Genomic DNA, 12,010 nt, shown 5'->3' on the forward strand with positions numbered 1-12,010 from the left:
CTTGTAATTCTGGTAATCTAGCATCTATTCTTTCTAGTTCTTGATGGGTCTGTTCGCTTAGTTCCGGTGAAAATTCAATAAGTTGAAGGTATAACTGTTTTTGTTCTACCAAAACCTTATATAGTTTTTTATATCTTTTAATAATGTACAAATATCCCAATAATACTCTGAATCTGATATTATCTCTTTTTCGTAGGGTCTAGGCCTTCTTTTCTGAATTCTAGAAATAGTATGAATTGATAAAGCACCTCAAGTCTGGCTTTGATACCATAATAAATATATAATAATATATATATATATACCAATAAAAACAAATAATACGCAAAGAGTAGATAAAATCAAATAAGATTAGACAAGTATAGGGGCAAAGTGATTAAAGCAGATAAGTAGTTATCAGAATGAAAGCAGAGTTAAGGCGATTGTTTTATAATGTTGTGTAAAATTCTTCTCAGTACTCCCTCCTTCGTTATCTTTAGTTCAGTGTAGTAGTAAAGTTATAAAGATCAAAGTATACTTTCTCCCAAAATAAATATTATTTTTATTTTTGGTAACAAAACATCCGTCATTATTTTTCATCATAAAATTTAATCCTAAGACGAAGTCTACTTTTATGTTTAAATTTCTAACTAGCATTCCAATGAGGGTATATGATGGTTGGTAGAATTTTTCACAAGTATTAATAAAACTTAGAGAGAAGTATACATTACCCCCCTGAACTTTTCGAGTTTTATTCATGGTACACCTAAACTTTTACTAGTCCTAAGTACCCCCCCCCCCCCAAACTTGTTCTTTTAATACGTCGTGTGGCTCCTTTTTGCTGAAAGTCCACAGCGTGTAATACATGCGCGGACACGTGGAAAAAAATGCTTATGTGGCTTTCCACGTGGATAAATACCATCCAATTTCCTTATATTTATCCTATATTAAAAAATAAGCCTCTTCTACCCTAAATTATCCGATTTCTCTCTAAATATTTATCCTAATATTTCTGATTTATTTAATATGTAAATTTTAAAACTGTTTAAACCATAGATTACAGCTAAAGTCTCTAAGTCTATGCTACTCATATTGTCTTTTTCTTTATACTTTCCAATTTGATAAGCGCAAATATTTTATTCTTTTTTATCACTATATTTATTAGGTCTTGCTTTTAGTATGGCTCCCCATCCTTTGACACTTTCATCTGTCTCTACAATTAAATAGTCGGTTTCTAATGGCATAGCTAGATATGAAATGTCTTGTATCATGCGTTTAAGTTGTTCTACCAATTTTGTCTTCGGTATTAAAGGTCTTTTGGCATGTCGAACCGGTCTTAGAATACAAAGGTCCTACTACTTTTCCTAAGTTTTTAATAAAATTTCTAGCATAATTTACTAAACCTAAAAATTTCTGTAAATCCTTGGTTTTGTCTAATTTATCTGGCATATTTAAAACTTTTATTGCTATGTGAGGTTGGAGCTTTATCTTTTCTTCTCCAATAACAACTCCTAAGAAATTAATATTATTTTCACATAATTCCACTTTCTTTTTGCTTATTATGATTCCATTGTCTAAAAATAATTTAAAAATCTATTGCAAATGTCCTAGATGTTCTCTCATATTATTACTAAAGACTAAGATATCATCAACATATACCAATATGAAATGCTTATAATTAACAAAAATATTATCCATTTTTTGTTGGAAAATTGGAGGGGCTGCCTTTAAGCCGAAAAGCATAACTATCCATTCAAAATGCCCTTTAGGACATGTAAAAGTTGTCCATTCTATACTATCTCCATGCATTTTTACTTGCCAGTATCCAGATTTACAATCAAATTTACTTAACACTTTCATTTCTTGTATTCTATTTATCAATTCTGTTTTATCAGGTAGCTTATATCCATCCATAGTAGTATTATTATTTAGTCTTTTATAATTTATTATCATTCTAGTCTTTCCTCTTATTATTTCGCTATGATTTCTTACCATGAAAGCTGTTGATCTATGTCTTGATTTAGATTTTCTGATTATGCCTAATTCTAATAGTTCTTTTATTTGTAGCTCAAAATCTTTAAGGTCTTCATTTGTAACTTCTATAGATGTTATTTTTATAGTATATTCTGGATTAATTATTTCTAATTTGCAGGTAATTTGATTGGAGTCTCAATGTTGCTAGGATTTTTCTTCAATTATGTCTAGTTTGTCTAGAATTTGTATTATTTTGTCTAGGTCTTTTTGATCTTTGATTACTCCTATTTGTTGTATACCTTTCCTAAAGTTGTATAATTTTATATCCATTTCTATCAAAGTGTAATCTTTTTCTATTTCTTCTACTGTTAATAGATCTTGTATTCCTCATACATTGTTACCTTTTTATTATCACTACAAGTATAATTTTCTCCTTTATCACATTCTAGCGCTTTTTCTGGAATGGATTTCGACTCACAGACATTACATAATTTGGATACATAAGCAATGACGATATTTACAAAAAGACAAAATAAGAGACGCATGCAATGATATAACAGATGAATAAATGGGAAACAAATGGACGGATGGGAGTTAAAATGGAGACATAACCATGTGACTGTGGGACCCGCCCAACTTGCTAAAGTTTTATCAAGCCATTTGAAGTAAAGATTTGAAATCCATCAAATGCCTATAAATTCCCACCTTATGGGTGACTTAATGATATATAGCTAGAGAGAAGTTGGAGAAAATCAAGAGTGAGTAAAAGAGTGAACATTAAAGTTTTTAGTCTTCTAAAGTTTTTTGTTCATAAAGTTTCTCAGTTTTCCAAAGTTTATTTTTAAAAAAAAAAAAAGAAGGGAGTGTGTGAAAAGTGTATATTAGTTTCTTATTTTCTTCCACTCGATAGCTGTTAAGCCTTCAGGGGACTCCCAAAAGAGAAACCTCACTTCTTCCTTAAGACATGTAAGTAGTTGTTACATAGATCATTGTATTTTTTTCTCTAATTTGTAAATTATGTTGAATTATGCCAAGCTCATATATGTTTTTAATATTATAGATCTGAGAGTCGTACGGATTACCACCAGCTTTCCGATCTTGTTGAATTATATCAAGTTCATATTTTCTTCAATGTGTTTTTAATATTATAGATCTGATAGCCGTGTGGATTACCGCCAGTTTTTCGATCTTGTATAATTGGTAAATTACTTATAAATATACCCCTAGTATATGGTTATTCTCTCAGTGTTTAGTAATAACGATGGATTAATTTATAAATTCCTAGGGAATTAAAAAAGTTCGATATTAATTTGAAAGGATTGTTGTATCATCCCGGGGTGTGATTAAAGAAGACAGTGCTAAATACCTAAAACTGAAGAGAAAGAGATGAACGGGGTATAAATCAAAAAATAATAAATTTTTTTGGGAGAAAGTATACTTTGATCTTTATAACTTCACTATTACACTGAACTAAAGATAACGAAGAAGGGAGTACTGAGTAGGATAGGGGCAAAATGATTAAAGCAGATAAGTAGTTATCAGAATGATAGCAGAGTTAAAGCGATTGTTTTATAATGTTGTGTAAAATCCTACTTAGTACTCCCTCCTTCGTTATCCTTAGTTCAGTGTAGTAGCGAAGTTATAAAGATCAAAGTAATTATTTTAGATAGCATATTATTCGTTAAACTGTTTTGGATAAAACCTGATCTTGGTCTGCTTGGGGATGCCGAAAAAAGGTCCATGATTTTTTGGTAGAGTTTAGCTTTTATTTCTCCTTTTGAGGAGTTAATTCTACTTTCTTTAGTTGTTCTATTAATTCTTCTATACTAGCTTGTTGTTCGATTTGAGCTTTCTCTTTTTTAGCTTGTTGTTCTAGCTGAACTTTTTCTTCGAATGCTTTTTCTAGATTTTTATTAAGTTCTAATAGTAGTAATATTATAATATTATTTTATTTTATTATTGTGGAGTCTGCTTTTCCCTAGGGTTGATAATCTGATAATCCCTCAGAATTTAGTTGAATTTGTGCCGCTTTTTGTAATATTGCTAAGTAGAATTGATCATTTATAAGGATGTTATTCATGAGAGGGTTATTTCTTTTAGATGACTAATTTCTTTACGTATTTCTTTTAATTCTTTTTCTATGTTATTTATACTAAGAAAATTTATATCCTTATTTGTTATTAGTTTAATTTTTCTTTCTAGTTCTATTTATTGATTTTTTAGGAAATCAAAGTTCTGTTCTATTTTATCTAACAGTTTCTTTTGTTTAATTTGTAGGTTTTCCAATACTTCTAGAGTCTTAAGTATTTTACTGTCTTCTCTTTATACTGCTTCTCCCAGGTTTATTATGAGATTTGTAATAGTATTTAGTTGAGAATCTTCTCCATATAAAATATGTTCTCCATTACCGAAATTACATTTAATTAATGAATCATCTTTTATTTGTATGTGTCTCCTTTCTGCCTTTAATTGCAAATCTAGATATTCTATTTTCTGGAAGGGATCTATTATAATGTTCTTATCCTAACCAAAATGTCTCTCTATTACATTCTTCTCGAATTGATTTTATTCTAATGTTCCAATAATCTATACAATATCCAATATGTTCTAATTTATTTTATAGCGGGATTAAATGGTCTACACATCCTATATATATATATATATATATATATATATATATATATAATTTTTATTTTTTTATTTTTTTTTATTTTTTTATTTTTTTTACCCGGTTCATCTCTTCCTCTTAACCTATGTTCTTAACAATTACTTCTTTAACCCCGCCCCGAAAACTTCATATGGCAACTAACACTCGTCCTTCGTCTATTCTGTAGACATAACAAACTTATCAAGGCCAGAATTCCTAGGAATTTACAGGTTAATCCATCGTTATTATTAAGAAATTAAGAGATTAACCATATACTAAGGGTAATGAGTTTAAACAAACATAGTTTAATTTACATGATGTACAGCAAACATAAAAAAATTTAAAACATAAAAAACTTAAATTTAAAACATAAAAAACATATTTTTTGATGGGGAAGTATAGAATAAATAAGAACTTACATGAAGTAACTGGAATAGAGGTTTCCTTTTCGGGAACCCCTTAAGGACTTTGAAAAACTGAAAACTTTATTCTTCCACAAACTTTATATAATACAAGCTTTGATTTACATCAGGAGGAGTTGGTTGGACAGGAGGATTGGTTTATACATAGGAGAGAGGAAATATTTCTAAGAGGTTCTGAGCGTTTTTTCAATCTATGTTTTGCTATTATTTCTAAGTCTTATATAGACCAAATTAAGAAAAAGGAGTGGACACGGATTAAACTACATGGCCTGGACAATATGGCCGACAGATAAGGATAAGATTCTTTAATAATGCAGGTCGGGTACACATTGGGCCCCATCGTCACATGCATTATTATTCCTCTTTTCCAGACACATGCTTCATCAGTTTTTCTTTCCTTTTGAAAAGTAATGATAAAGGAAGCACTCTGACACAGACTTGACTAATTACAAGACTCGAAGTGGGCATACCCACATGGCACTCTTATCATAATACTATCATAATACTTATATCTTATTATTCCACATATCTATCTTCTTTTCCACTTGTCTTCTGTTTGTCTATGTATCCAAGTTGTGTAGGGCTATGGTGTCGAAGCTCATTCCAGAGTCATCATCTTCATAGGGATCCTGAGCATCTTGGAGAAGACTATCTTCAAATCTATCGTCTTCTTCGTCTGACGATCTTGGAACATTAATGTTTGTTGTATTGTTCATGTTTTGAACTACCCTATCTGTGTTTGTACATGATTTGTCTTTACGATTCATATGCTTATCGTGTTCTTGGCTACTAAAGAATTTCTCTAATGTCTATTTTACGATAATCTCAATTTGTTTATTTTTCTTTTTCGCCATCATTGTCTTTTTTAAGGTACTAGTTCTAGGTGGTGTTGATGAAGGTCCTGCTTCATCTTCACTTTTTGGCAAGTGACAGCCATAAACAGATTTGATTTGTCTTTACCAGTTACCGTTTGAACCGGACTAGCTGTACCAACATCCGGTACAGTGGATTTCTGAGTATTCAGAGGGGAATGCACACCCTTCTCATCTATTTTTTGTGGAGATGGAGAACTCTGTGTCTGAGTACTTGCATGAGTCCTTTTAGTTTGATATTTAATAAACTTGTCTTGTAAAGTCTGTATTTGCTCCATGAGTCTAGAATTCTCCACAATAAGAGCCTCCTTCTGAAGATTTAATCTTTTGAAGGCTTCGGTCATTGAGGTGCAATGGTCACAAAAAATTATTTTTCCTGAATCCCTTTGGATATTGTATTGGGGTGTCTGGTCTGGATTTTGTCTGAGGGCTGGTGATAAATAAAAATTTGGTACAAGGTGTCCTCTTGCATAGTCTAAAGCTTCGGAAAAATCATTAAAATCTTTGTAAAGAGGATTTCTTACACCTTTTATAGAGTCCATCACTTCTAACCAAGTTTGAAAATTTTCATTTGTCTTACCATGTATAATTACATAATATTTGAATCTAGGCTTACTTTTATCTGATATATATTGACATAAAGCATTTATAGAGGCTAAAAAATGTTTGTGGTCTGGCTTATGGTGTGCTATCCAAATATTATCTACCAAACATTTTTGGGATCTGTCTAAAACATGTTCTGGTCTAAGTTTGAACGAATAATTACTGGGTGGAAAAGAAATTAAATTAAAAGGTCCAAAGTCTATTCTTTCCATTGATTCTATGGAATTTCAAAGTCCTATAGAATTCTGGGGTCTAAATCTAACATTTTCTAGCATTGTCTGATAATAAATGTCTTGAGATGAGGAAGATACTACTCCCTTGCCCTTGTCTGCTGTATGTTGACTAGTTGATCGCATGCTGAAACAAACATTAGTTTTGGTTAACTGATTTTATTTTTAATTGTAACCTACTTAACTGATCTGCTAATTCATTTTCTTTACCTTTAATATATTCGAAAACAATGTTCTTATATACCGATATGGTGTCCATAAAATTTAACCATCTTCTTCTACTACTAGCTTTATCATTTATTTTTTGGCTAAATTTCACTATAGCCTCACAATCTGTCCTTACTAAAACTTCTTCTTTATTTAAAATATATAATTTAAAACTATTTAAACCATATACTATAGCTAATACTTCTAAATCTACAATAGGCATATTTCCTTTTTCTTTATATTGTCCACTTTGATATGCACAAATTTTTTCTTCATTTTTATCACTGTATTTATTAGGTTTAGCTTTTAACACTGCTCCCCATCCTAAATTACTTCCATCAGTCTAGATGGTTAAATAATCGAATTCTAGTGGAATTTTTAAATCTGGGATATTTTTAACCTTTTCTTTAATCTGTTGTACTAATTTAATGTCTTCTAGATTAAAATATTTTTGCCCTTTACTGCCTATTTTAGCATATAAAGGTCCTGCTATTTTTCCTAAGTCTTGAATAAAGTTTCTTGCGTAATTTACTAATCCTAAGAATTTTTGTAGGTCTTTAGTATTTTCTAATTTGTCTGGCATTTCTAATACCTTTTCGGCTATATGAGGTTGGAGTTTTATCTTCCCATTTCCTAGGGTTATTCCTAAGAAATTAATATGTGTTTTATATAATTCCATTTTCTTTTTACTAATTATTATTCCGTTTTTAACAAATAGTCTAAATATTGTTTGTAAATGTCCTAAATGTTGCTGCATATCTTTGCTAAATACTAAAATATCATCTACATATACTAATACAAAATTTTTATAATCTCTAAAAATATCATTCATTTTTCTTTGAAAAATGGGTAGGGCTGTTTTTAGTCCGATTGGCATAACAAGCCACTCAAAATGCCCTTCTGGAAAGGTGAATGTTGTTCATTCTATGTTGTCTGGGTGCATTTTTACTTGCCAATATTTTGATTTACAGTCAAATTTACTATATATCTTTTTACCTTGTATTCTATTAATTAACTCACTTTTATCTGGTAACTTATATGCGTCTACTTTGGTGTTGTCATTTAATCTTTTATAGTTTATTACCATACAAGCTTTTTCCCTTATTTGCTCACTATGGTTTCTTACCATGAATGTTGTTGATCTGTGTCTAGATGTTGATCTTCGAATTACTTCTAATTTTAATAATTCTTTGATTTGTTTCTCAAATTCTTCTATATCTTCATTGTTAGCTTCTATAGATGTTGTCTTTATGGTATATTCTGGGTTGATTATTTCTAATTTACACATTATTTTGTTATCATTCCAATGTGCTAAGGGTTTTTCTCCTATTATTTCTATTTTATCTAGAATATTTATTACTTTATCTAAATCTTTAGGACTATTTATCATGCCTATTTTATTTATACCTTTTTGAAAAATATAAAGTTGAGTTTCAACATTTATTAATGATCTTTTTCTATTTCTTCTATATATTCTAATCCTTCTGCATTAATTAGTGTGTAATTTTCTAATTCTTCAATATTTCCTTTTAACGTTTTATTTTCTTTTAATAGGTTACTATTTTGGCATTGACTTTGACATTTGTCATTATTTGAGCATCCTTCACAACATGGTTTAGAAATTATTTCCTTTTTGTGTGTTCTTAGTGTTCTATATACTGTTAGTAATGTTACTATTTGTACCGGAGTATAGGTTAGATTTTTAAATAGTATTATTCCATCTCTTGTTAAGAGACATCCTCCTTTATTTTGTATGCAAAAATGTAATCCTATTACAAGTTTGAACCTATGTTTAAATCTCTCACTAATATTCTGTTAATATTGTAAGTTGGCTTGTAGAATTCATTACATGTGTTTAAGAAACTTATTTGTGCCTTTTCTATGTAATAATTATAGATATTCTGCGATCCATCCATTTGTGTAGCTGTTATGGGTTTATCAAATGTCTTTAGTAAATGTTATGGTTCTATTTCTTTATTAATTATACAGCTGGTACATCCTGGGTCTACTAGTGCTAGAGTTTCTATCTCTATATCTTGGATTCTAATTTTCACTAGTACTTTTATGGTAGAAAACTTTTTATCTTCATTACATATTAGGCTAGTGCCATTATCTTCTATGTTCATAAGTTCTGCTTCTAATTTTTCTAAATGCACATTTTCTTGTGTATCTTCTTGTGTATTTATTTCTTCTCTAGTTATTTTGGCTTTCCCTTTTTCGAATGTAGTTAGCCTTTGTTCTAGATTATTTACTCTGGCTTCTAGAGTTGCTACTCTTAAATTTAGAATTTGATTATTTGTATAATTCGGTTCTCTATTTGGTTCTGATTCTATTTTTATCTTTAGAGTGTTTTTTATACAATTTACACAGGCTTTTAAATAACATTTTCTACACTTAGCTCTTTTTTATTTGCTTGGGTACCAACTACATATACGACATCTATTACTGTCTAGACCTTTATATTTTTGAAATTCATGTACACATTCTTGAGTGACATTCATTAAATTATTAATTACTAGGTTATTTAAATCTAAATCATCTAGATCATCTATTTCTTGTCCTAACTCATTTACTAAATTATGCTCTTCTGAATCTGAAGAGTTAGTTTTAGAAATGTCCTCTATATCAAAACTTATTATTGAATATATACTCTCTGTATCTGACATGTATTCGTCTACATTTAATAATGTTTCTTGAAAATCTTCTATTAATTGAGAATTTCTAGTTCTATTATTATTTCTTGTAGGACATACATTAGCTAAATGATCTATGTTTCCACAAGTATAACATTCTAATTTGTTTTTATAGTTTCTATCATTTCTATATTTTCTAACATGTCTATCTCTATTTAGCCATGATTTTTTAGTTTTTGATTTCTTAAGAAGTATTGTTTACGACTAAATGATTTTTGCTTATATTTTTTCTTATATCTTGTAGTTTTTTCTGATTATCATAATTATTGTTCTGTTTCTATAGTACTTTCTGTTTCGGCGTCGTCTAAATCTCTTCTAGTTGTATAATTATAATCTATAAATTTAACTGAAGTTTCTCCTTTACTTGTAGTGTATAGTAAATGAGATTCTAGTGTAAGGATTTTTGGTTTAATAAATTTGTTTAGATTCCATTCTAAACCTGCATATACCTCTGGGTCTATTTTTATTGGTTTTATTAACCTTATACCTTTATTTCTCATTACTTCAACTACGTCATTTACTTTTAATTTAAATTTAGTATTACTACTTAATGTTAATTTTCCTATAAATCCTACACACATTAATAAATTGTTACCACTGTTCATTTCTTCATACCCTTTAGTCTGAATTCCTATTTTAATGTTTTTTCCAAATTCTTTTAAGTTCATTAGGAAATCTAGACTTATGTAGAATATTCCTCCATTATTTGTCATATCTACTTCAATTAATCCTATTATTGATTTCTTAATGTCTGACCATCTGTCATCGTATATTGTTATTAGTACTTGAGATCCTAGATTTTTTCTAGTTAATTCTTTTATTCCTATAACAATTAATCTCATATGCATTAGCAACATTCTATTTTTTATATGTTTTAAAGATTTAGAGTCTACTAAATTTAATATTGTAAAATTTTCTCCTATAGCCGACATCTGTTCTTCTCTATAATGTCTATACAACTGATTATCTGTTGAAAAATATCTAGCATTATATATATATATATATATATATATAAAAGATACATATCAAATTTGTATCAGTATTGTATAAAGCTGTCAGCGAATTGCTACAAAATAGAATTAAAATTCAATAGTTATTTTCTGATTAATAATTTGATTTGAAGTGCTATTTATGTTCTTTTTCCCTGATAAAAATTAAAAATCATCCCAAAAATAAAAACAACCCGTACAAGAACTTGATTTCCAGTCCCTCTGAGTTCCATGGGCCTTGTGGGCTACTGAAGATCAAAAGCACAGAGTCCAGAAATCCAACTAAACATTCTTTGTTCTTTTTTAGGGAAAAAAAAGAAAAAGGATAAAAATAACACCTAAAATTAAAATAATTTCACAAAACTAGCACCTAAATTCTAAATCCCCATAAACAACCACTCAGGAAACTAATTCCAACTGAATGACCATTGTTTTGGTACTTCACAATATATGTTGTGTATTTATTTATTAAGGATTCCATGTTGAATTTTGTTTTCTTTTGTTTTTTAATCAAGGGAGAATTCCACTTTTCTTTTATTTTTATGTGAGCACTTGTATTAATGTTGTTGTTGTTTTTTCGCTCCTTTTCTTTTTTAAAGATTCTACTCATTTTTATTCTTTTTAAACAATTGGGTAATTGCTTCTTTTTTTTAGATTATTTTGCATTCACCAACATTATTAAAATAATATACTATTTGTTTTGTTTATTTTTACTTATTTATACAATAAAATACAATACCAAATACTTTTAATATCATACAATTGTTAAAGATATATATTTATAATAATGATACATTTTCTATATATATACATATTCTATAAATAATTATAGCATTTTTACACGCATTCTATATAATTTTTAACTACAATTATTATTTAGATACATATTTTATACAACTATATATAGTTTCTACATGCATTCTAAAAATGTATCAATCTAGTATAAGAAAGTATCAATTGAGTATATGGACATTGTAAGTGTATCAATGTAGTATAAAAATGTATTAATGTGATATAAAAGAGTATCAATTGGGTATAGGGACTGCATGTGCTTGCATAGAATTTTCTTTCTCTTTTTTAAAAAGTGTATCAATATAGTATAAAAGTATATCAATTTGGTATAAAAGTGTATCAATTGAGTATAGAGATTGCATGTGTCAAATTGAGCCAAATGGCTAAAAAAAAGAACTAAAAATAGCCGACTGATTATAATTATCCACCTTTTCAAATTGTGGCCATTGTTTTAAAAATTATCAGTCCATATCCTTTTTTCAAAAAAAAAAAAAAAGCACTTAAAAGACTTACCTGTATTCACAAATATCCGGTAAGTAGATAAATTAACTCCATAAAGTATGTCCTTTTTAGTCATGCACATTGACATTAATATCAATTGAGGT

This window comes from Capsicum annuum, chromosome 1 (genome assembly GCF_002878395.1).
Source record: "Capsicum annuum cultivar UCD-10X-F1 chromosome 1, UCD10Xv1.1, whole genome shotgun sequence".
Classification (NCBI taxonomy): domain Eukaryota; kingdom Viridiplantae; phylum Streptophyta; class Magnoliopsida; order Solanales; family Solanaceae; genus Capsicum; species Capsicum annuum.